Source organism: Protopterus annectens, chromosome 10.part0 (genome assembly GCF_019279795.1).
Source record: "Protopterus annectens isolate FY-2018-M chromosome 10.part0, PAN1.0, whole genome shotgun sequence".
Classification (NCBI taxonomy): Eukaryota; Metazoa; Chordata; order Ceratodontiformes; family Protopteridae; genus Protopterus; species Protopterus annectens.
Window position 1 is genome coordinate 143,931,353 of NC_056744.1, and position 26,859 is coordinate 143,958,211.

Below are 26,859 nucleotides of genomic sequence, written 5' to 3' on the forward strand. Positions count from 1 at the left end.
TCTGTCCCTCCATTTTCATTACCTGTAAACTTCTTACCATTACAGTTAGTCAGTAAATCCAGGCATTAGATATTCATACTTCTTATTATACAAAAAAACATCTCCTTCAGGCAGCTTTGTGCCTACAGTTGAGCATGTAACCTTGCAATGTTTAAGCTTAACATAACATGATTTGAATGTCAAGTCAACTGGAGCACTGCTCCCATGGAGCATACACTGTGCCATGGATGCATTTTTGTTCAACAGGCACTTTTATTTCTTTATTTTTAAAGCAAAGAAACACTGTTCTAAAAATAAAGAAATAACTATGGAAAGAGAAGCCCCCATAGATATTGCATCCTAGGTGGCCACCTACTTTGCCTATCCTTAAGGCTGGGTCTATATCACATAGTCGAAGTGTTATAACTTCGAACATGTAATCTTCGAACCATTATGTTTGAAGTTACAAAACTTCGACTATGGATAAAAAAACAAAACAACGGAAAACAAAATAAATTGTTTTAAGCAGGGGGGTAAACCCCCTGAACCCCCCCACACCCCGCTACTTAAATATACTAACTCTGAGATCGTACCCCATTGAGCAAAATGGAAACCTCCACTTATGGAGGTTTTCATTGAAACACTCGAACTTTTACAAATTCGAACTTATGGTCTCGACCATATGAGGTTCGAACTTGTAAAAGTTCAACTATGTGATAGGAACCCCTTAAGGCCACCCTGTCTTCAGGCTAAACATAAACCTCTTTATTATGTAAAAATATAACTATTTCCATTATAAACAATTTTGTTAAACTGAGCAAATAACTATAATATCTCAATTGATGTAGTACACTGACAATGATTCTTAAGTTAAGCAAAGAGCTATTATCTATCTACATAGCAGTTTTTGGTTAACCTATCACAACAGCTATACTAGGATCCATATGAGTGTTACTAACACACAACATGGATAATGCTGACAATGCAATCAACCAGAGTGTGGACAATACACCCAATGCAATAAACCAGTATATGGACAATGCTGCAAATCCAATCAGAGTGTGGACAATGGTACCAATGCAATCAGAGTGTGCACAGTGCTACCAATGCAATCAACCAGAGAGTAGATAATACTAAAATGCAATTAACCAGAGTGCGGACAATGCTACCAATGCAATCAACCACTATCAATGCAATCAACCAGAGTGTGGACAATGCTACCAATGCAGTCAGTTAGAGTGTGGACAACACTGCCAATGCAATCAACCAGAGTGTGGACAATGCTGCAAATGCAATCAACAAAAGTGTTGACGATGCTAATGATCCAATCAGCCAGAGTGTGGCCAATATTACCAATGCAATCAACCAGAGTGTGGACAGTGCTACCAATGCAATCAACCACTTCCAATGCAGTCAACCAGAGTGTGGACAATACTACCAATGCAATCAGCCAGAGTGTGGATAGTGCTACCAATGCAATTAGGCAGAGTGTGGACAATACTACCAATGCAATCAACTAGAGTGTGTACAGTGCTACCAATGCAATCAGCCAGAGCATGGACAATGCCATAAATCCAGTCAACCAGAGTGTTGACAATGCTACCAATGCAATTAGCCAGAGTGTAGACAATGCTATAAATCAAGTCAGCCAGAGTATGGACAATACTACCAATGTAATCAACCAGAGTGTGGGCAGTGCTACCAATGCAATCAACCAGAGTGTGGACAGTGTTACAAATGCAATCAGACAGAGTGTGGGCAATGCCACCAATGCAATCAACTACTACCGTTGCAATCAACCAGAGTGTGGACAGTGCTACAAATTCTATCAACCACTACCAATGCAATCAGCCAGACTGTGGACAATGCTACAAATCCTGTCAGCCACACTGTGGACAATGCTACCAATACAATCAGCCAGAGTGTGGACAATAGTACCAATGCAATCAGCCTGAATTTGGACAATGCTACAAATGCAATCAACCAGAATGTGGACAATGCTGCCAACACAATCAAGTAGAGTGTGGACAATGCTGCCAATGCAATCAACCAGAGTGCAATCTTAATATAAAAGATTTTTGCAGGGATGGTGTGTACTGATTATATCATCCAATGTGGGGGTTCTGTTCCTAAACCCTAATCTCTAAATACTCCAAGATTATTAAGAAATGGGAATATGTTACTTCTTTTTTCTGTTTGTTGGTGGGATCTTATAAGTAGCATGTTTGCAGAAAATGGAAGTGTGATAGTACAAACTCAACACTGTAGGGTACAGCAGAATAAGTCTCTCAGAAAATGTCTTAAATGTCTACTTTCATTTGCTTCTAGAGGTCATATGGAGTGGCGGGGTCAGTGTGGTTGGGAGGTTTGGTACTAAGAAGATTGCTGTGGGAGCATCCAGAAGACCCTTCCAAAGCAGGCATATCTGAGCCAGACTGGATTTCATGAAACCAACTGCTACTGGGTGAAGAAGCACGGCTTGAAAATGTTCTAGAATAACAAGTGTGCAGCTCAACTTTTAATAAAGAAGGTCCAGTATATCTCTAGGATACCACTGGGTGATGTCCAATGTATATTCCAAGAACTACTTTAATCATGAAATGCCCAGTTTCACATTCAGTCCGAGGGCCTGATTCAGATATCTCTCACAAGAGACATTCTGACAAGTTGAGACCTAGACACCAGAAATAGCTAAGGATAGTGTCAATCCAGATGAAAGAAATCCTGAGCCTCAGACTGGAACGCTGGTAGTGCACTGTCTGTTCTGATATGCCAAATGAACAGCATAAGTGACTGCCTGGTCCTGACATACTTTCTAATGTTATCCAGGAGAATGTTGTATAGCATAATAAGTAAGCAGACTTAAGAAAATCACAAACACTTAAAAAAACAGATCAATGTCTAACCTACTGATAAGTGAAGTTTTTAACAATAGTCGTGATCCTTCACTTGAGCAGGACCATTGTGCCCCAATACTATCGATGTACTTTATGTGTGGACAGTGAAATACCATTTTACCATAGTAAATTATATTGTGGGTTTCAGCAAAACAATGGGATAATGTGGCACATTGAGCAGAGCATGTTGCCTTCACAGTTGTATGTAAAGTGACTGCTCATATGTGCTGCAGGCGGTCTGTGCTCAGTCTAGGTTCAGGTAATGCTCTGTATGTGCTTGTATTAAACTAGCATAACATTTGGTATGTGAGTTTCTTTAAAATATTTCACAATGACCATGTCTTCATTTTACAAGGGTCATGCAACTGAAAAATACTAAGATTAATGTCTGCCTTTCAAAATCCAAGACTTTTCATTCATGTTTCTCTACTATTTCAGAATTTATAGGTTTGGAGTCCTATGTTTATCATCAGCAGTATATACAACTAAATGTTTTTTTTTTTTAATGAAAGTTTAATATGGCATTATTGTCTGGCTGTACTAATAAAATATCTAATACATGTAATACCAACTGAATAAATTATAGTAAACTAATCCCTAAAATTAGTGGATCTGCATTTGCTCTATGTTTAATACTAGGCTTAAAATGGCAGAGTGTCAGTTTGCATGCAAACTGTCCACACACATGGAAAGTAAGGTTCTTAGTAATGTACATATCTCAGCTAACAATCATAGTTTTCATTTTTCTGTATCTGATTATTCTATATTTGTTATTTAGTATACTAATAGAAAGAAATATGCCAGTACATTTATTTTTATTTGAAAGGCAAAAAGGCTATTTCACTTCAAGGAGATTTTGCAATTCTGGTTTAATGTGCTGTCTTCTATATAAACTGGAGACTATCATACGCAAGAGGAGAATGACAGATGCTTGATGGCCAACTCTTTGAATAACATCAATTAACTAAAATATATATTCAACAGAAGAGGTCCCATCAATAGGAGTCCCTTTTCATGAGGTGCAGCAAACTCAGATCTGATTACACTAAGTCATTGAGGTATAAAACAAAAGCCCCCTACAAGTCCATACTAAGTTTATGTTATGTCCATTCATCTGACTTCATATTCCGTCACAGCTGTTAGGGCATAGCATAATGCGTTAAGACAAGCGGCTGACCTCTGATATACAACTCATTTTGGTCTAACTGAAAAAGTCAGCTTGTTTGGAGCTTTTCTCTCCGGGCCTCTGCTGAAAATGGACAAGTATCCAGTCGGACTATCCCGGTCAACAAATGTAAAATAAAATAAAAATAATAAATAAATATGCAATAATTCACAAAATACTCCTACTGTTGGATTGCACTGTTTCAGCCACAAATTGTAAAATGAGATTGTCAGTAGTCACTAATGTTTTCTGTCAGAGCAAAATGAGTTGTTAATTTTAAAAATGCTGTAGAAACTAAATCTCACTGCAACTTTCTACAAAGTGAAAAATGTTGGTACAGGACTGTAAAAACATAGGAGTGCCCTTTAACAATAACAACAAAGACCACAGAATGGGCTAGGCTGTACAGAGCACCATTACACATTTAGTGCAGTTTTCCACAGATGTGATAAAAGTAATTACTAGTTCACACACAAATAGCTTTTGAAAATAAATTATTTTTTACTCAGCTGTCAGTAAATATTATATCAATCAGTTATGTCAATATTATGAAATATGTTTTAGAACTATTCATACTTGGGAGATATGGTTCATGGCTATGACATCACATCACAATACCTGATCTGAATTATATAACACAGGAACATATCTTTATGGAAACAGAAGGCATGACATGATACACAGTATCACACACAAACACAATAGAATGTACTTTGTATTTTTAAATTCTGCGGTATGAATCCCAAGAGTCTAGAAAAGGGACTGCAGCCGATAGGTAAAAATGTGTGTCTGTTAGTGCAACACTGCTGCTTAGCATAGGTGTCTCTCAAAGGTAGTAAGCATTTGAAGGAACCTAATGTTTCACTGTCAGTATGAAGGAAGTTACTGGTCAGATCACTGTATAAATATATACATGAATGTACTATGGAGGAGAAAAACTGAAAATGACAGCATTTATAAGGCTATTTTATATACATTTTAATACTCTTGTCAGTTCCTTCCCACGATTCCTTGCTGCCTATCAGCACCCCCCCCCCCCCAGCAAATTAAACCATTTATTCCCCTTCATCAGGATAATAGCTGACCAAAAGGGAATATATTTTGGTAGGAATCTGGGGTTTCTTATTTTTTAGCCCCAGCAGCATGTACAGTAACACACAGGCATCAGTAAGAGTGGGTTACTCACAATAAGCTGAGCTTATCCCTCAATATTGACCTGTCTCCAGTGGAGATATCACTCCGCTGTGGTCTCTAGTGTCTCCTAGGGACTCTTCTGAGGGACCTTCTACCCTGGATTTGTACTTCCACACCCAAAGAGTTGAAATTCCAATATTGCATTATTCCTTCACTTCCTTTGCAAGCAATAGCATGCACCACAAGCCAGTAATCAAAGTGATGTCACCAAAGACATAGTTAGGACTTTTTCCCTCTCTGCCAGCAGAACTGGTTACATTTTAAATTTTTTTTTACATGGGAGTTTGAACAAAATATTAGCAGCACTTTGAGATGTTTCTGCAGCAACTTGGGAACTCAGCAGAGAAGCTCAACTCGTCTGTTGCCATAGAAAATTTAATGCGTGACAACACAAACAGGCCCTCAGAAATAGAGTGGCAAGGCTACAGTGATGATAAAAAAGGTGCATATGAATCCTAGGGACAGTAATAGCCTCCAGAAACAAGTAATCCATTTTTACATTCCCCCTGGCATTGTTTAAGCTTCGGCAACAGTTGTGCGCACAGTTTCACGAACTATACAGGAAAAGGGATGAAGCAATATCGGAAAGTGTGTAAAGGAAGGCAAGAACATAGTGAAGGGACCAGAGAATCGAGACTTCAGGGGAGACAAAGGGACATTTGTATCTTTGCTTTGAGGGCAAAAAAAGAGGGGGACATGATGCGAGTTTACAAGATCTTGGGAGAAGACAGGGAGGGATTAAATTTGAGGTGCAAGATAGGGTAAAACAGATGGGGCATCAATTAGAGGTGGAACAAACAAATCTAAGTCTTTAGAACAGGGAATTCTGGTGCTGACTGTTTTGCAGATATGCAGGAGGTCCATTACACTGGGATCTGACAATGCCTTGTATGGCAAGCATAGATCTCTCCTCAACAGTATGCAGGAGACAGAATACAAGGATAGGGCCTTAAGGCAGTCTGCATAAAACATGCCACTTACACCCTGTATTATTTTAGTGAGGAACCTCTGTGGACATTCCAGTTGTTGGATGTGTCTTAGGTACATACCAAAGGGGGCATTGTTCTCAATGGTAGGTCTTATGAATGCCAAATACAATGGAATAATGACTTCCTTGGACCAAAATGCCATACATTTGTTTATAAGGTGCACAGCATGGAATGATTTCCTTACTACTGTAGACATGTGATAGTCAAAGTCTAGGTTAGTGTCTATGTGTGGCCCAAGTCCTTGACTTCTGGGTCAGCTCTTAGGGATGCGTTGTCAATATGATAGTTACCAGGGGTGGATGGCTTCCCAAAGGATACTGTTGTGCATTTCTTGGCATTTCATTTTAGTCCATGGCACTGACACCAGTCTTTTGTTTGTGTCATCCCTTCCTGAAGAACATTTGTGTCGATGGGGGATTCAGTGGCAGCTCCTAATTTGCAATCATCTGTAAATTTAGTCAGTCAGAGGCCACTGACATTGTTCTTGACTTTAGAGAAGTAAATGCCAAAAAGTACTGGTCCTGGACTGAAACTTGAGGGATTCTGCTTGTGACTGGCCTCTTTATAGAGATGGACTCTCCAATTCTAACTTCCTGGGTCCTGTCTGTAAGACAGCTGGCTATCCACTGGGTGACATGAGAGTTTGTACCTAACCTCTTAAGTTTGTCAACAATGGCTGAGTGGGATATTACACCAAATGCCTTTGCCAGATCAATGTAGGCAGTGTGAACCACTTTGTCCTCATCCATTGCTTTGGTGTCCTTCTCAAATAACTCTACAGGTTGAGTAGGCATGACTTGCCCTTAATGAAACCAAATCAGATTGAGTCCAGTATCTGGAGATTTCCTATGTCATTAATGATCATTTTCATGCTAATTATTTCATTGGCTTTGATTATGAGACTAGTCAGACTTATGGGTCCACAGTTTCCAGGGTCTGTACATGGCTCACCTTTGTGTAGACGGATGACTGTTGTTGTTGTTCTACATTCATGAGGTACAAAGTTTGTTTGGAGACTACAGTTAAATAGCAATTCCAGAGGATATGATATGTCATATTTCATGTTATTTTGAAGGCATCCTGAGATATTGCATGGCCCCACTGATGCAGTGTTCTTGGCCTTAGAGAAAGTATTAAGGACCTGTTCCTAGTGATAGCAGGGGGAGTTATATTTGATGGTATTTACTGAGGGAAGGTTGGGGGGGGGGAGTAATGTTGGACCTGAATTTGTTGGCCAGTAGATTTGATATATATATATATATATATATATATATATATATATATATATATATATATATATATATATATATTCTGGCTCACTGTAGGTGACACCATTAACAATGAGCTCTACACACAATTGTGTATTGCCTTTGAGGATCATAGGATCATAGGAAGTTACTAGGCTATTCGTCCTGAGGCCCTTACAAGCTTGTTAAGAATTTATCCAATGTTCCGACAAGTCAGCACCTGATGCCCCTGTCCAGCAGGGACACAGCTGGAATCCCAGGGGTGTATTTTCTGTTCCCCATCCAGTTGTCCAAGTTGCGCTTAAAAAGGGATAATGAGGTTCTCTGCTTGACATGGAGAGGGAGTCTGTCCCACACAGAAGGGGGAGTCTCTGAGATACAAATCTGTCCTGCCAACAAGTCCTATTGATGCCACAGACCAGGTTGAGGTCACTTGTGCAGGTTACTGAAGAGGAGCTAGATTTGCGGATATGCAGCAGTCCCATCAAGGTGGAGTCTGAGATTGCTTTGTATGCCAGTCAGAGGTCACCTCTAAGGAGTCTGTATGAGACAGAATAGAGGGACAGGGCTTTTAGCCTATCTGTGTAGGGCACATGTCTGAGGCCCTGGTGTCTCCAGCTGCTGCATGTGCTTTGTGAGGTATATACGAAATGGGTGTTATACTCAATAATGGGTCTTATAATGGAAGAATACAGGGAAGTTATGATCTCCTTGATGAGATACCCTTCCTAATGAGGTGGGCCATGTAGAAAGTTTTCCGTACAACGGAAAAAATGTGGCGGTCAAAAGTCAGGTTGCTATCAACCTGGATGCCCAAGTCCCTCACAACTGATTGCGTGCTTAGGACCTTGTTATTAATGTGATAATTTGTGGGGACATCGCTCTCTCCAAAGGGAATGATGATGATGCATTTTTAGCATTTAGCTTGAGGCCATGTTTCTGGTACCAGTCATTTGTTTGGGTGAGACCCTCTTGGAGGATGTCCACATTACTAGGGGAATTGATGACAGCACCCAGCTTGCAGTCTTCTACAAACTTGGTCAGCCATAGTCTACTGGTTTTGGCCTGCACCTCAGAAAAGTATATCCCAAACAACAAAGGCCCCAAAACCAATCCCTGGAGTATGCCGAACATTACGGGTCTACTGCTTGAGGTGGCTTCCCCTATTTTGACTAGGTGGGTTCTATCAGTGAGCCAGTTTGCTACCCATCTGGTAACATATGGATTGATGCCTAGTTGAATGTCAGAATCTGAGGGAGAGGCCAGAGAGATCTGAGGGGTAAAGGGTGGAAGGTCTAAGATGAGTACTACTAGGTGATCACAAAACTCACAGTATGAAAAAAATACAATTAAACAGTAATGAAATGCAGTAAAATGCAGTTAAACAGTAATAAATTCCAGTAAATAGTAACGAAATACAGTTAAACAGTAATGAAATGCAGTTAATCAGTAAATTGCTTTAAAACAGTGCAAATGTGATAAATTAGCTATAAGGCACAGATAAAAATGATAGGCAAGTGCAAATGCAATTCTTGGAGCCTCAGGAATTTTATAAAACATCTCAGAGATGATGCACGTCAGCAGAGCCTGGTTCAAACAAGCCCAAACCAGCTCAAATGTGGGGTTTAAATACTACAAAAAATAATATTCTAGTAACACAGAAATCTAGCCAAACCTGTTAGCCCCTGCTCTCTTTACCAATCAGCTTATGCCAGACAAGGTCCAGGCTGCCCAGCTATTCTCACTAGCAGAGAAGTTAAGCCCCTACTAACAAAAGATGGCTGCCAGAAACACAGAAGGCAAACACAAGATGGCTGCCAGAAACACAGAAGGCAAAAACGAACAGCTCTGGATGCAGCAAACCTGTATCCAGGCTATGCGACTCAATTTAAGGGTTAAGAACACAGTAAAACAAGCAGAAAAGCACAGATTAATCACTTGCAGACAAAAACAGAACCCACAGTATGAAAAAATACAGTTAAACAGTAATGAAATATAGTAAAATGTAGTTAAACAGTAATAAATTGCAGGGGTTACGAACATAGCTGAAAGAATGCCTTGTATTTGTCCTTGGCCTGTGAGACCAACTTTACCTCAGATTTGGCTTTGGCAGACTTCATTTGTCCACTGAGTTTGTTTAGTTTGATGAGAGTGCTTTTATCCTACTGGGTGCTGCACCTCCTAATTTGTGTCATGATTGTCTTCCTTCTGTTATACAGCCTATTGATGTTGTGATTCCACCAGGGTGGCTTGCTTTTTGAATTAGTTTTGTAATTTTTCTTGGTGGATAAAGCTGCCTCTATGCAGCTATTATCAATTTTGTATAGTGCTTCTGTGAACAGTTCAGCACAGGCAGCAATGTTCTCAGGGTTTATGGGGAGCTTTACATTTTGCTAGGTTATCACTTAATAGTAGGAAGTTAGCCTTAGAGTAGTTTCTGAATATGCCAGGATTAGCTGAGGTTCCAGGTTTTATTTTTACTTCAAAGAACACAATTTTGTTGTCTGACTATACCAGAGAAGACATTACACTAGGGTGTCTGCAGCACTTTCCCATAATAGTGAGGACCAGATCAAGTATGGTTGTACCCCTGGTCTGTGTTCTGACAATCTGGTTTAGGGAGTTTCTTTTTACAAAATTCATGAATCTCTGTTCCTGTATATTTAGTGTCATATATGATTCCCAGTTAATAGTGGAGTAATTAAAGTCACCCAAGAATATGGTATTGGGTTGGATGGTTGGTGTTTTCAAAATGTTTCAATAAATGATATGGTTTCCTGGATCATAGACAGGGACTATAAATCATATGGGTTTCCTGGGTCATAGACAAGACTTATAGCTTGTAAGGAAGTGGTATGGGATTTTTGCCTATGGTGATTTGAACTTGGAGAAGCTTAAATGCATTGTTCTGTTTGACCACCCTTGAGGTATATTTATGTTTGATGTAAATCAAGACACCTCCACCTTTAGTTCCCATCCGTGTCATAGCTGGTCTAAATGTGTGGAAGGCATTATAACCTGGCACTGTCGGCGTGCTCTCCACAGTTTTAAACCATGTCTCAGTGACTGCACAGGCATCAGCATTCTCTAGTGTGAAGAGAGGTTCTAGGGAGTGGAGTTTTTTGTTTAGACTCCTAGCATTCAACAGTAACACTTTTAGATGTTCTTGGTTTTGCTTTGCTAATTCGGAAGTACTTTCAGTTTGGCATTTTGTGAAAAAGGCACTATGGTGGAGGACAATGTTTTAGCTCATATTCAAAAGTGTAGAGGGGAGAGGTGCAAACCATCCCTGGCAAACATCTGGGTCTGTTGACCATCTCCTTCCATGCTGACAAATATTAACCCCCTTAGAATGACTTCTTAAACTAAGCCAATTATTAAAGTCAGTCATCTTTTGTTCAAATTGTGGCATCATCCTTGGTGAAGGTAAAATGCTGCTCAGTGCTAGGCTCATACCAGCCTGGGACACATATTCTGAGAGTGCCATGATGTCTTTCTTCATATAGTCTAGGGAGATATGTCTCAGGTCATTTACACCCACATGGACTATGACTGAGTCATACAGGTACTTATGGTCCAATGACCTGAGTGTGTGCGTAATTTGGCAGATCCTGCCCCTGATAAGCAACTGACCATGACTTTCTCCTTACTCAGCTCAGTAAGAGGGACATCGGTGTGTCTCACAATGACCATAATGTTGGATTGTGTGGTGGTTTGCCCTGTGGACTTAGAAGTAGAGGCTCCATGAAATGTGTCTGTATGTGTTGATATGTGTGTTGTATTGAAAGAGTTTATTCAGGGCTGCTGAGGGTATTTGTTATGTGCACTTCATCTAGGAGGGCTTTGGGGTTTAGGAAGGTTACATTTAAGTGCCTCAACATGTATGGGTCTATGTGTCTGCTTCAAATTGTGTGTAATCAGTGCAGTGTGTGTACCAGTGACAACCTGATTGACATTAGGAGTGCTTTTATGTGAGAGCTTTGCCTACAGTGACATTGTGTATCTTCAGGAGTTTCTGGCACACAGAAACCTGTTAATCAGGACTAGAACAACCTAGAAGCAGTCACGGGCATGTCTGATAAAGAGATCAGCAGATAAAACTTCTTCCTCTCTCAAGAAGACTAGAGCCGACTCATATCTTCCCCTTGTGACTTCCCATGGCAGGCCTTTTGAATTCTACATGAATGCCATGAGGAAGCCAGGGATCAGAAACACCATATTTATTTTTCTTCTCAAAGTCACAAATCTCCTGTGTTAATACCTATAAATCTCTTAGCACATGAAATCTAGATAAAGCCAAAAATAATCAGGAGACAAAGGCCCAAAAATAGCAACAAATTTTAACTACTTTTCTAATAAACTTAGAAAGTTGCTAGAATAGCGGGTTTTCCACCAGCATGCATTTTTCTGAAGGATATGAAGTCTGAAACTCTGTCTATTATTATATAATGACTTATCTTCTCACTGATTACTCAGAAAACAACAGTTTTTTGGGGGAACAGACCACAAATATGAGGCAAAAATCTGGACAGTTGAGAGATATGCCTGCGTTGACCAGAGTCAAAGGAACCTTACTGCCCTGTCAGAAGAGTGTTTTTGTGAGGGGTCTGTCAGTGTCGAAAAGAAACTGATTGTTAAATGTGTATTTGATATATATATATATATATATATATATATATATATATATATATATATATATATAATAGATATTGTAACACATTGTGATGGTTCCTGCCATATGATGTGTGAAACGTTTGTAACATTGAAATGAAATAATAGCAAATGCTGAAAATAGAGTACTGAGAAAATTATGCAAACTGTAATGTTTCTTTAATACAGATAGCTACATTTTTTTAGCTAAAGAGGATTCCCACAGAAATGTACCCAGGAATTACATCCTAAACTTTTGCTCAGCTATGGGTCAGCAGGATCCCTGTTCCAGAGTTCCAGATCCACAGTCACAATTCTTTTACATGTATCTGTGTAATATCAAAGGATCAACCAGGACCCACTAAGTACCTACTAGCCTCTTGCCCTGCACATCCCATGTGGTAAGAAGCCATTAAGGGTTCACAATGGGATATAAAGAAAGTCTCAGAATGAACTTATATCTAGCTATATTTATGACTGTGATGCAAGAAAGGCAAACAGTAAAAATTACTTATGACTATGATACTAGGAATGGCTAACAGTATAAATTACTTTTAAAAACTTAATGTTCGCTATTTGTCCACAAAGACTTCCTCAAAAACATTTTCTACCACAAACTATTCACATTACATAATGAAGCCATTAAAAGTCTAACCAATCAAAAAGATTAATACCTGTCAACAATTAAAGATAAAATACATACAAAATTGACCCTTTATGTGCCTAACACAAGTCTAAGGCTTGCATAACTTATATTTTTTCTGAACTTTTGCAAACTGTCACTCTCCTTTCTTTTAAAAAATACTTGATGCTTACCACATCGTTTAAACCTGATGATATATAAGATGCCAATTCTAACTGCCATCTGGCTTCTTTTTGTTCTACTAAATTTTTAAAGTTTCCTCCCCTTAAGTCACGAGGAACCACTTCAATAATAGAGAAGGTAAATTCTTTCCAGTTTGTGCAATCTATGGAATGCTTATACAAAACATTATTAGTGTTCTTGCTTTTGATGGCATATAGATGCTCCAATATTCTCTTTCTAAATTCTGTTATTAGTATTATTTAGGTTTAGGAAGGATACGAGCAATTCTGCTGTGGAAAAAGCAGGGGTGTTATTTGTGTATAATGTGATATTAAGGTTGTCAGAGTAACGCTATGCCTCCACCTTTCTTATGGGTTCTGTATAACCTGAGTAATCTGTAGTTGGGAGGTAAGAATTCAGAGTCAGTTGTGTTAGGCTTTAGCCAGGTTTCAGTAAGGGCTAGTATGTCAGGTTTGTATTGATCTATCCAAGCATGAAGGGGGATACTTTGTTGCTAGGCTTCTGATGTTAAGGGGCATAACATTTAGTTTTTTGTTCTGCTGACTTTATTAGTAGTTGGACCAGGGTTTGGGTGGATTTCACCAAATTGTGACAAAAATATGATCAGATAGCAGTATATGTTCTTTATTTTTTGGGGAGGGAGGTAGATGTAAGACGTATGAGGCAGGACTTACTATATACAGAGTAATATGGCAGGTTGCATAGAAATAGTTGAGGGGAGATATTTCCAAAGCTGTGATAGTGTGTTTGGTAGCTGGAAATAAATGTATCAGTTGGAGAAACTATTTTTGGGTAGGATGTGGGAGTGATTGTGTGTGCGTAAGTATTATTAACAGAGAGGTTAAGGTGGCTAAGAGAATAATTGTGTGGTAGTAGTGTATGCTTGAAAAGGTAGTTTGGTGTAAGCTACTTAATGTGTGGAGTATAAAGGGTGGAGTAAAAAGGTAGTCAGGTGTATATAGTCTAGGGACAGGGATCGTGTTAATATAGGAAGGATGAGTTTGGATTTTTAAACTTGTTTGGTTTACATTTGCAATAAATAAACTCTATAACAAATTAAAAAAATTCCTATCTAGGACTAAGAAGGAGTAGGTGCCCAATTGAAAGCAATCTCTCCTTAGCCTAAACAAGCAAATAAGAGCACTAGTGAAATCCTCCAAAGCAAACTTCAAGTTCAAATTGGCCACATCTGCTAGAGACAATCATAAGGCCTTCTTCATATACATCAGTAATCTCAAAGGTAGCACCCAGATCTATTCAGAACTGGTGATCAAGGACATCATATATACAAATTCCGTAGATATAGCAAACTAGATGGCTGACAGATTCAGTGAAAATTTCACCCCCATCAGTAAATCAGGACATTCCCAGTACCTGCCCCCTTCCCCTTATATCTAGGAATCAAATCATCACTGCTCTCTCAAAGGCAAAAAATACAGCCTCCATGGGACCCGATAACATCCCAGGCTGCATCCTACATGAACTCAGGCAGGAACTTGCAGCACCATTAGGCACCCTATTCAATCAAAGCCTGAGTACTGGCTTTGTACCAGCTGAATGGAGGACAGCCACTGTTATCCCTTTACACAAAGGTGGAGTGTCCACTGATCTGGGAAATTACAGACCCATCAGCCTAACTAGTCTGATCTGCAAGGCCATGGAACTGATTATCATGGACCTCATTAACAAGGACATTGGCAACCTCCAAACAGTCAATCCCACACAGTTTGGCTTCGTCAAGGGGAGGACATGTCTGCTAAATATGGTCAACTTTTTTGAGACAGTCACCAAAGCCATGGATGAGGGGAAGGCAGTGCATGCCACCTACCTTGACCTGGCCAAAGCATTTGACACTATTCCTCATTCTCTCAACTAGGCATCAATCCATATGTTACCAGATGGGTAGCCAACCTGCTCACCAATAGAATCCACCTAGTCAAAGTAGGGGAAGCCACCTCAAGCAGTAGACCCATATCAAGTGTTGTACCCCAGGGTTCAGTCTTGGGGCCTCTGTTATTTGAGATATACTTTTCTGGGGTGCAGGCCAAAACCAGTGGGTTATGGCTGACCAAGTTTGCAGATGACTGCAAGCTGGACACAGTCATCAATTCCCCTAATGACATGGACATCTTCTAAGAGGGTCTCACCCAAACAAATGACTGGTGCCAGAAACATGGCCTCAAGCTGAATACAAAAAATGCATCATCATCCCATTTGGGGAGAGTGACATCCCCACAAATGATCACATTAATAACAACATCCTAAGCATGCAGTCAGTCGTGAGGGATTTGGGCACCCAGGTTGATAGCAACCTGACTTTTGACCACCATGTTGCATTCATTGTACAGAAAGCTTTCTACATGGCCCATCACATAAGTAAGGTTATCTCATCCAGGGACAAGGAGGTCATAACATCCCTGTATTCTTCCCTTATAAGGCTCATTATTGAGTACAATGCCCCATTCAGTATGTACCTCGCAAAGTACATGCAGCAGCTGGAGAGACCACAGAGATTCCTCACCAGGAGAATCCAGGGCCTCAGAAATCTACCATACACAGATAGATAAAAGCCCTATCCCTCTACTCTGTTTCATACAGACTCCTCAGTAGTGACCTCTGTCTGGCATACAAGGCAATCTCGGACCCCGACTTGATGGAACTGCTGCATATCCACAAGTCAAGCTCCACTTGAGTAACCCACACAAGTGGCTTCAGCCTGGTCTCTGACATCAATAGAACTTGTTGGCGGGACAGAATTGTGCCCCAGAGACTCACTCATTTGTAGAATAGACTCCCTCTCCATGTCAAGCAGACTACCTCTTTACCCCTTTTTAAGTGCAACCTGGATAACTGGATGGGAAATAGAAAATAGATCCCTGGGATTCCACCCGTGTCCCTGCTGGACAGGGGCATCAGGTGCTGATGTGTCTATGCATGGGCTAAACTCTTGGTTAGGCTTATAAGGGCCTCAGGGCCAATAGCCTAGTAACTGCCTATGATCGTATACCATATGCACTCCCCATAAAGGATATTACTAGAAACTTTGCCTATTCATCTTAGACTATTCATTCTGTCCTGGGCAACTCTGCTTCTCTACTAGTATATCCTCTAGCCTTCTATGAAACCACCTTTCACTTTACAGCTGTAACAGTGAAAGAAATCAAGAGACTCTTCAAGCTTCATCACTCTCAAATCTGGTGCAAAATTTGATAAACTCTATCCTACCTTCCTTAAGTTAGCAGTAGGAAAAAAAAATGCAAACCCATTAACACAAGTAACTAACCAGTCTTTCACATGCAGCACAGTATTTCCTGCTTTTAAATACTCAGTAATTACTCCCCTACCTAAAATTATCTCTCTTACCTTCATGCAGCAGCACTATAGACATACCTCAGATCTCTGCCATTACTAAAATTTTTGAAAAGTTCATATACAAACGACTCATTAAACACATTAATATCTGCAATGTGTCCTGTGGCCAGCATCATGGTTTTCAGAATGCATTTAGTACCACCACTGCTCTTCTACCTGCCACCAATACCATTTTCAGCAATATTAATAATGGCCTCCTAACCACCAGTGTTTTCATTGACATGCCTCCGGCCTTCTAGACAGGTAATCATGAACTATTATGCAACAAACTAGCAAGACTTAACTTTGGAGACAATTTCCTATTTTTTTTAATTATCTAAATAATAGAGTGTTTCTGGTACTTGTGATTGGGCTGCTCTCCAATACTGGTGTGATTAATACTGGAGTACCACAAAGTAATGACTAAATGTCCAACACTGGTGTGGTTAAAACTTAAGTACCAAAAAATAATGTCCTACTCTCCAACACAGGTGTGGTTAATACTTGAGTGCCACGAAGATCAGTACTGGGCCCTCTACTCTTATTTCTGCTTATAAATGACCTTACACTACAACTACCAGTCAATGTAGTCATGTCCACAGATGGCATCCTACATATAGAAAGCTGCAAGGTGCTACAACATACTTTGAGTTACAAAATTATGTTGTTGTGCAGAGTAAGTGAGGACAACAGGAAGAAGTAAGCCAACTAATACTGTCAAACATTTCAGAAACCAAATGATGAAGATATTAAATAATCATGTACTAGGAGGACACTTAAAAATGGATAGGACTAAAACATGTACCCTATCAAATGATTACTAACCAGAAAAATTGAGGAAGTTGACAACTTCTGTGCTGGATGCCCTGAATAACAGAAGACAGGCCCTCATCCAGGCTCATACCTCTCAACTGTCTAGATTTCCGCAGCATATCCAGATTTTTGCCTCATATTTTGGGCTGTTTCTCATAAAATTGTGGTCTTCTGGCAAAACATTGGCAAATCATTGAGGATTAGAGTAAAAAATAATGACAGACATTTGAGTTTCAGACTTTGTACCCTTCAGAAAATTCATGGTAATGCAAAACCTGCTATTCTATCAATTTTCTAAGTTTGTAAGAGCAATATTTAAAAACTGTCCCTATTTTGGGGGCTTTGACCCCCCCCCCCATTATTTACAGCATTGTCTGGATTTCTTCCTCTGACAAGTTGAAAGGTTTGTCCAGGCTTGAAAGATCTGTTGATTCCAATTCCTGTCATACAGGCATCATTTGATTGTATTTCCATGAACACTGTTGGATCACTGATAAAATCCAATAATGGGTTTAAATATATCTTTGTTATTTTGGATTATCAATTCAAGTACCCTGAGGCTATCCCCTGTGTAAAGCTAGGAGTTTGTCTTATTAACTAACAAAATAATCACTGACTAGGGGACTTTGTTTATGTCAAGAATAATACACCATCTGTGCCAATGTTTTAAGATCACGCAATTAAAAAACTCAGTGTATCATCCCCAGCCAGATGTTTTAGTAGAGCATGTTAACCAAACATTAAAATTCATGCAGAGAAAGGTTATTCATGAAGATGGTAAAAACATTGAATAGTCATTACTATGCCTCCTAACTGTACCCAATCACTTACATGGTTTAGCCCTTTGAGTAGGCAGTACTATGCCTCCTAACTGTACCCCAAGCACTTACATGGTTTAGTCATTGAGTAGTCAATACTATGCCTCCTAAATGTACCCCAAGCACTTACATGGTTTAGTCCTTGAGTAGTCAGTACTATACCTCCTAACTGTACCCCAAGCACTTACATGGTCTAGCCCCTTTAAGTAATTTTATAGCACACATGCTTGTGAACTGTTAGATATTATCAGAGCAACTTGGTAAGAAGAGAAGACAAATCCCATTTGAAAGTGTCACAGAACACTAGAACACCTAGCAGGCTACACTGAAAGTGGTTATGCTCAGCATATAACAACACGTGGAAGAAGCCAGACCACACAAGTGGTGGTGGTATATAAATGCAAGTACCAGGAAACTCAGAGCTAGAGACAAGGTGTTAATTTTAGTCTCATGACTCGAAAAACTAGTTTTACCTACATGGCAGGGTATATTTTAAACAGTGGAAACATTAAGCGATAAAAACTACATTAGCCAGCCTGGTAATAGAAGTACAGATCATATATACCATATTCTGCAACCATGTAAAGAAGTGTAGCCCTCTTTAATTAGCTTAATGACAGAGACTGATGGAAGAGATGGAGAGAGATAAGTCACCTCTGTGGCTGGAATTCAGGTAGACAACACGCTATCTTAGCAAACGCAACAAGATATAATGGTGTTTCTATAGAGAAACAAGAACCTGATTCAACACCATAGTGAGATCATTTGAGTAGAAAAAGGTAACTTAAAAGCTTACAGAATACCATAGTCACAGAGACTTTCACCACAACAGGAAGAGAAAAAATGCTTAAGATGAATCACCACTTATCTTCCAAATGCGCAAAATCCAAAACTAATAAATGAAAAACACACTATCTGTACTTCTGCCTTTAATTTCCACACAATTAAGTTCTTTCATTCCATTTCACAATGGAACTTCAACATAATCTAATAATGTTTAAGCCAGTGTAAATTAAAGGCAGAAGATGAGGATGACAGAAAAGTAAAAACACTGTGTGAAACATTCCCTTAGTGTTTGTCCTAAAGGCCAATGGAACAATCAGTTTCTCTAATAATTTTAGGAAGCTGATTAACATTCAAAATTTGTCAGAAACCCAATACCTGGGGTACATGAATTAATGGGTTGGGGAAGCCAAGATTCTTGATCTCATGAAATATGGCAGATGTATACTAGCAAATCCTTCCAACAGCTGAAGCCACGGAAAAGATGGCCTTCTCAACCCCAGAGGACTTGTTCCAGTATATTATCCTTTCTTAAGGCAACAAAATGCTCCAAGACCTTTCAACAATTAACAATCAGAGCCCTAAATTTCAATTTCAGATATACCACTGTTTGCCCAGGCAATGTCATAACCCACTCTGAGGAGTGGGACTACTGTCTAGCTAAGGTGCACGCTGTGTTAGATTGCCTGAGACAAGCCAGGTTGACAGTCAATGTCACCAAGAGAAAGTTAGGCATGACAGAGGAAAAATATTTAAGACACATAATAAGCAGGGAAACTGTTTTGCCTCTTCCAAGTATTAAGAAGTAAGTAAAGGTGTTCTTGGGATTATCTGGGTAATACTGACAACGTCTATCCCATTTTGCATCTACATCTTACCATCTTACATATTTGACAAAAGGAAATATGCGCTTTATGGTAAAATGGATACTAGAGGCAGATAATGCTTTTCAAAAGTTGAAGGAAGTGTTATATTCAGAACCTGTTTTAACATCCTCACATTTTAATAAACCCGTCACAGTTTGTATTGAAGCATCGGTTGTTGGACTAGAGTGCATCTGATAAGAAATCCAAGGCATCCACTGAAAAATAAGTATATTTTAAGCTTACATTGCACTTTGTGTTTTTGCTGTTGAAACTGTTTTACTCTGCACTTGAAAATTTTTATTACCTCTGCCTTATATACTATAGGCTAGATTCAGACTTGCTGAATCTAGACTGTTTGTTATCACTTAAGCACTAAAAGCAGCCATCTTACATTAAGAGAGCCTCCCTGCACCCTTATGGCAGAAGTCTGTAGCTCAGGGTCCATCTGAGTTGGGGAATGCTGGAATAAGGTTCTGTATGGGGCTTTCCTGTTGGTAGATTGTGTTAAAACTGTTTAAATTTGCTTGTATTTAAGCCTTGCATTCTCATTTCTGCACACTGATACCTGTGGTGGTGGTGCTGCGGTAGCGTTGTTGCCTCACAGTAAGACACTGTCCGGTTCGATTCTCAGCTAGAGAGTCTTCTGCATGGAGACATGCGTGAATGGGCATACCTTCGTTGAAAGTTGTGCATCAAGGCTGGTAACTCAGCACGTAAAAATCAACTACCAATCATTAGCGGACCGGAGTTCCGCTGTGGCGACCCCTAACCGGGAAAAGCTGAAAGACACAACAACAAAATTCTCATTTCTGCACACTGAGCACTGAGAGTTAGCGGTGCCCTGTATAGACGCAAATGCCTAGAATGAACTTTTTCCCTAAATAACAGTCAATGGGACCTCAAGCTTCCCTGATGCACCACAGGCAACTCAGCTGAGCACTGAGCAGCATTACCACACTTTTTGTCATCCCTAATCCTCAATAGACTAAGTCACCTTGTTAACACTTGAGGCAATGTAGTAATTGCTTTGTGTATACTGAAAACCATCTGCTTCTATAGCAAACAAATATAGTATGTGAGAGGTGTAACTATACTATGGAACAGGAATCAATCTCACATAACAATGCACAAGACATCAAACAGGCTGTCAGCACACACACCTCTCCTCTCACACAAGATAAGGTCACGACACATAAATCCACATACATGGAGGTACTCTCTAAGAGCCTACCAAAAATCAGAGACCTCCCATGAGCAAGCAACTCACACATACTAGAACATGAACCAAATCTACTACACATAACAGCACACATACCAGTGTCTCAGTGAATATGTCCCTAAGGCAAAACACCTCAAAAACCAAATGTCCTGGCCATAGGAGATTCCGTAGTGAGACACACAGAGGTCCCCCCTCACCAGGCCAGACAAGGAGAAGGTCACAGTCAGTTGCCTGACAGGTGCCAGGATCCATCAAATCACACACGCACTTAAGTTACTCAATACAATTTCCATTATGTCTGTCGTAGTACACATTGGGGTGAATGACTTGAGACGTACCTCCCAGGTCTTTATGCCAAGGGACGTGACTGAACTCTCATATTATGTGTCCCAGGCATGTACGTCTTTAGCCCTAAGCAGTCTTCTACCTTCACTCATGATGATGCTACAATATAAACAAAAGATTATTGATTTCAACAATTGGTTTAGCTTCTGGTGTCAGTCCAAGGGGATCCAGTATCTGTCAGCCTAGAAAGACATGGTTGACTGATAACCAGGGTGCTTTGCCAGTGATGGTCTTCACCTGTCTCCTCTAGGCTTTCAAATACTGGTCAAGATGTAGGCTTTACCAAAACAACAAAACATCCGACGTAAAAAAAATCCACTAGACACAAACTCAAGTTTATGCTGCTTAATGCCAGGAGTCTAACAAGAAAATGCACTCCCTGGAAGCTCTCTTTACCTTGGAAGATGTTGATATCTGTGCAGTCACTGAGACCTGATTCATGGCTGCAGAAAGCACCCCGGCCATGCAAGGCTACAATGCCTTCCACAGGTCCAGACCCCAAAACGAGTGTGAAAGAACCAAAGGTGAAGATGTATCCATCTTCATTAAATCTAAATACATCTCGAGACTGGTTAAACATTACAGCATTCTTGAACTACTCCAGGTCCAAATAAGTACAGGTAAAACACCCTACTACATCATTGCTAACTACAGGTCCCCCACCATGAACCACAAGAAGCACACTGCCTAGCTGGACCTGATTGAATCATTCACCATACAGCCAAAAACTTTGGTCATGGGAGACTTCAACTATCCCTCTATTGATTGGACAACATACATATGCATAATTGCCCTGAGATTCCTGGACTTTGCTAATACAAATGGTCTGGAACAGTTAGTCTGTACCCCCACAAGGGGCTCAAATGTTCCGGACTTAGTACTCACCAACATGGGGGGGGGGGGGGTCACTGCACTACTTACTGTGTTCTGCCATCCCTAGTAAGGTGAGACCATAAATCTGTCTCATTCAATTTAACGATCAGACCTGACACTCCCACAGGAGCTATAAAAGTGAGAAACTTCTCCAAAGCAAACTATAGCCTACTAAGAGGTGGGGTGAAAATTTTCAAAGCCCCTGCTAACAAATCCAACAATGACTCCTATGCAGATATATCTCCCACAGACTGCTGCTGTTCTGGAATAAACTCTCATTTCACATGAAGCAGAGCTCCTCAATGACCCTATTTAAGAGCAACCTGGACAACTGGATGGGAGACTGCAAATTTACCCCTGGGGTGGCACCTATGTCCCTCATGGACAGGGGTGGCCGGTGCTAATCATAGCTTCACTTTGCAAACAAATCTAACAATGGTCAAGTAGGGAACATGGGTACGGCATGGCTAAGCTTGTAAAGGTCCTAGGGCCGTTAGCCTAGAAACCTCCTATGAACCTATGAACCTAATAAAACGCTTATCTTCTTTTTAAGTCACAAGCTAAGTAGATTGAAGGAGAACTATTCCATTATCAGGAAGGAATGACTGGCAATCAAGTGGATGCTTTCATCAGTGAAATACTATCTATTTGGCAGGTACTTTACACTGGTCACACACTATGGCCCTCCAGTATAGCTATGTTACCAACAGGATGGAAATACTAAACTTTGTAGGTCGGCAGTCTCCTTGCAACCATTTAATATTAGCGTAAAGCATTAGTCAGGCAATACCTATCAAAATGCAAATGGTCTTTCTCATGGGTCTCAAACTGAGGGTTTCAGATTCTGGGGGTGTCACTCTTACATAATATGATGGTTCTTGTAAAGATATTCCCTGGGATTCATGAAGCTTGCACCAGGTGCCGGCGTAGCGTCAACATTCCAGCACCAAATATGGCTGGCGAGCAATCCAAGTATGAGCTGTTCCCACGTGCACTACTTGCGTACACTAGGCCCGCACAGCTCCTGGGCCCTGTATGTGAATTACCCCATGTGCAGCAGTGTAGCATGCAAATGAAGGTATGTAGCAATCCAGGAAGTGGTGCAGGTGTAGTGTAAGCATGCAGAAATGTAAACCATAAAAAACGGTTTACATTTTTGCAAACATAAAATCGGAGCCATGACAGCTAATCAAACACATGTATTATACTGTTAATATATTCCAATGGCTAAATATATAGCCACTGGCATTAAAAAACATGAACAAAATATAAAATTAACATGCAATATTTATATTCACACTATTGCGAAGTGGAAGTGCAGGGCAGCGGCGCGCAAACGGGATCGCAAGTAAAATAGAAAAATATAGAATAAAATTGCAATGTAACACATATCATGATTTCCCCATAATAGTCAATGGCAGGCACATTACACCACACCATGGCGCAAGGGTTGCTAAGGGACTGTGACAGTGTTATGTGTGGTAGCTAGGAATTAGTAGGCAATGTCATGCAAATGAGAGGAGTAATAGTGAATCACAGATTCCTCACTGGTGTAAGGATGCACCTTACAGCGTAGCTTTATAACACCAAGGTGTGCCCTTGAGACAAAGATGACATCAAGAGAGGGGTGTGTCACATTTGAGCCTGTAAGCACATTGGAGCATTGCTAAACCGGTTTGCCCATACCTAAGCAAAGCTGCAGGATAGGGGTGTGTTGAACTGGCTATAGCTTTGCTTAGCTCAGAGTACACAAGGTAACCGAGTATGCATGTGAACGGAAATGAAAACGCACTTAAACCCGGTAAACGGGTATGTGCAGCGTGCACTGGAGCTGAAACAGGAAGGATATAGGAAAGAAATAAGGAAATGCTGCAGCAGGGAAATTGGAGTACAAATGGCTAATTAACACCTAGGAACCTACAGTGGGCCATTCACAACAGCTAACAAGGCTGCAAGCAGCTACCTGCAGAACAGGAAATGGAAGGGGCTGTACTGCAAAGAAAACAGTAAATTGTCACAGCAGAACAAAGCAGATTTGCAGTATATCAGCTACAAGACACATTTTGCAACACATGACTGGGTAGGGAAAGTACAAAACAAGAAAGATGGCAGGTGGATGCATGCCTGATAATGGGAGGGAATCCAGGTTTAAAAGTGAATTAAAGAGCAACAGATTAATCAAGGCAGGCAAGCATAACTCCGCAGTAAAGGCCCCACACTTGCAGTACTCACTGTAAAACCCATAATTAAGATACCCTGCAGCTGGAATTGCTGATACACACCCAATGACATCAACAGCATCCATAGCAAAATAGTATAAAGTGTGAAAGCACCTCACACACACACTTGTGCATTCCCATACACTCTGCACCATTGGTGTATACAGATGGGGAACTTTTAGTATGTACTTGTTAGGGGCTGCCATAGCTTTGATCTACCAGCATGTGTTGAAGACTGAAGGTGGTGTGGAAGATGATGCACACAACCACCTCAGGCACCAGAGGAGAAGAAGAGTGTTCAGACCTACGGTAGCCTACCAGGGGCTACATGATCTGGAGATAGTAGAGTGTTACAGGGTGGACAGGGACACCCTACAGCAACTTGTGGAGCTGTGCCAGCCATGCCTTAGAGCCAGAACAAACAGAGGGGAACCCATCCCAGTGGATACGAAAGTATGTGTAAGCCTGAGAATACTAGCTACAGGTATCTTTCAAAGGCCAACTGGGGATATCATGGGGATCTCACAGGCATATCCATTAAGCCTGAGTTCAACATGGCTTTGTTGGCCAGCAGAGATCAGCTCTGAGTAAACAAGATGCCACTGAGTAAAGTAAAGTCTGGCTGCATAGGACATATGTTTGAGGCCAGTAATCCTCTTGGCGAGGTACATTCGTGGACCTTCCAGCTATTGGAAGTGTCTTCTGAGGTACATCCCAAATGGGTTATTATACTCTATGATGGGACTGATGAGTGATGAGTAAAGGGGCACTATAAACTCAGTATGTCTAGATACGAACCCTTTAGTAATCAGATGGCCTACATAGAAGGATGTCCTAACTACTTTGGAGATATGATTGTCAAAGAAGAGATCACTATCTACCTTAGTCCCCAGATATCCTACTACCACATCTGTATTAAAGTGGCTGCCACTTATGTGTTAATATGTGGGTGCTTAATATTCCACAATGGAATGACCATGCAGTTTGTGGCACTTAGCTAGAGGCCATGACTTTGACACCCTGTGTCAGTCTCTGTGAGGCCCCTTGAAGGATGTCTGTGTCAGCTGGACTGTCAATTATGGCTCCTAGTTTGCAGTCATTGCCAAACATGGTCTGCCATAGTCCACCTGTGTTTGCCTGTACCTCTGAGAAGTATATGCCAAATAGTAGGGGTCCCAGGACTGAGTTCTGTGGGACACCAGTCATGACTGGTTAAAAGGTGGACCTGGAGACCACTAGTCGTACCATGTGGGTTCTGTGTGTAAGCCCATTGGCAACCCATCCTGTGATGTATGGGTGTATGTATAGGCTGGTGAGTTTATCAATAATACCTGAGTGGGGAATGGTGTCAAAAGCCTTGGCGAGGTCCAAGTAGTATGTGTGAACCACCTCTCCCCTCATCTAACATCTTGGTGATTGTCTGTAAGACGTCAAACAGGTTCAGTAGGCATAAACTGCACTCAACCAAGCTGACCTGGGTTGGATCAAGTGTTTGGAGGTTACCAATGTCTTTGCTAATGAGTGCCATGAAGATGAGCTCTAAAGCTTTGCAGACCAGGCTAGTCAGGCTTATGGGGTGGTAGTTACCATGGTCAGTTGTGTTTCCACCTTGGTGGAGTGGAATAACCATTGCCACGCGCCATTGTATGGGCATGTATCCTGTGGAGAGGCTGAGGTTGAAAAGCTTAATTAGGTGGGGGGGTCAGTTTGTCTTGTAGTGTTTGCATGCAGTCTGGGACACCATCTGTCTCCATTGACACTGTGTTTTGCTGTTAGAGAGGGACATTTCCACCTGTGTGTCTCTGATGTCTGGGATACTGTACTTTTTGGGTACTATTGTGGGCTCTTTAGGGGGTGAAGTTTGCACTGAATGTATCTGCAAGGATGTTGGTGATATCAGTAGGGTCAGTATATTTTGTGCTATATTGCACTGGCACAGTGCAAATCTGTGTTTTACCACTTAGATCCTTGACATAGTCAAAGAAGGCTTTGTGGTTATCTTTCAAATCCTTGCCTATTTTCCTGTTGATGTTAGCCTTGTATGATTTCATGAGGGACTTATGTTTCTTACTAATACTGGTCACGGATGTCTGCCCTTCTTGGGATTTGCTGTTTTTGCATTTGTAAATATGTCTGTATCTTGAGCAGTGTTTTCCCTTAGCATAGGGGCTGTGAAACCCCCCACCCTTGTCTCTAGTACTGTGAGTTTAGGTGTAGGAAAGGTATACACTGCGGTTTCCATGGGTGGGGGAGATGGTTGGGTGTGGAAACAGTGAATAGTTCATGGTCAGATCTAACCAGTGACTGGTTTACCTCTGCTGTGGTGCACCTGTCACTCATGTTGGTGATTACCACTTCTAGTATGTTTCCACCCCTCATTAGGGAGTTTATGATCTGATACAGGGCATATGAGGTGATAAATTCCAGGAAGCGCTGGGCCTGGAAGTGAGTACTTGAGTAAGTTTCCCAGTTAATGGTAGGGTAGTTGACATCGACCAATACCAGGGTGTGCGGTAGGACTGTCATGTTTTTCACTGTCTCCAGGTAGGTGGAGTGGTGGTCCTGGGCCATGGAGGGTGATCTGTAGCAGGCTATAATTTGCATTGCAGTTGTGGCTGATGTTAG

At 40.8% G+C, this 26,859-nt stretch overlaps 1 protein-coding gene across 1 annotated transcript in view; it reads right to left on the reverse strand.

Moving 5' to 3' along the window:
- The window catches only part of RGS9 (regulator of G protein signaling 9), a 1,872,571-nt gene that overhangs the window by 942,007 nt on the left and 903,705 nt on the right, over positions 1-26,859 (reverse strand). The window lies entirely within an intron of this gene.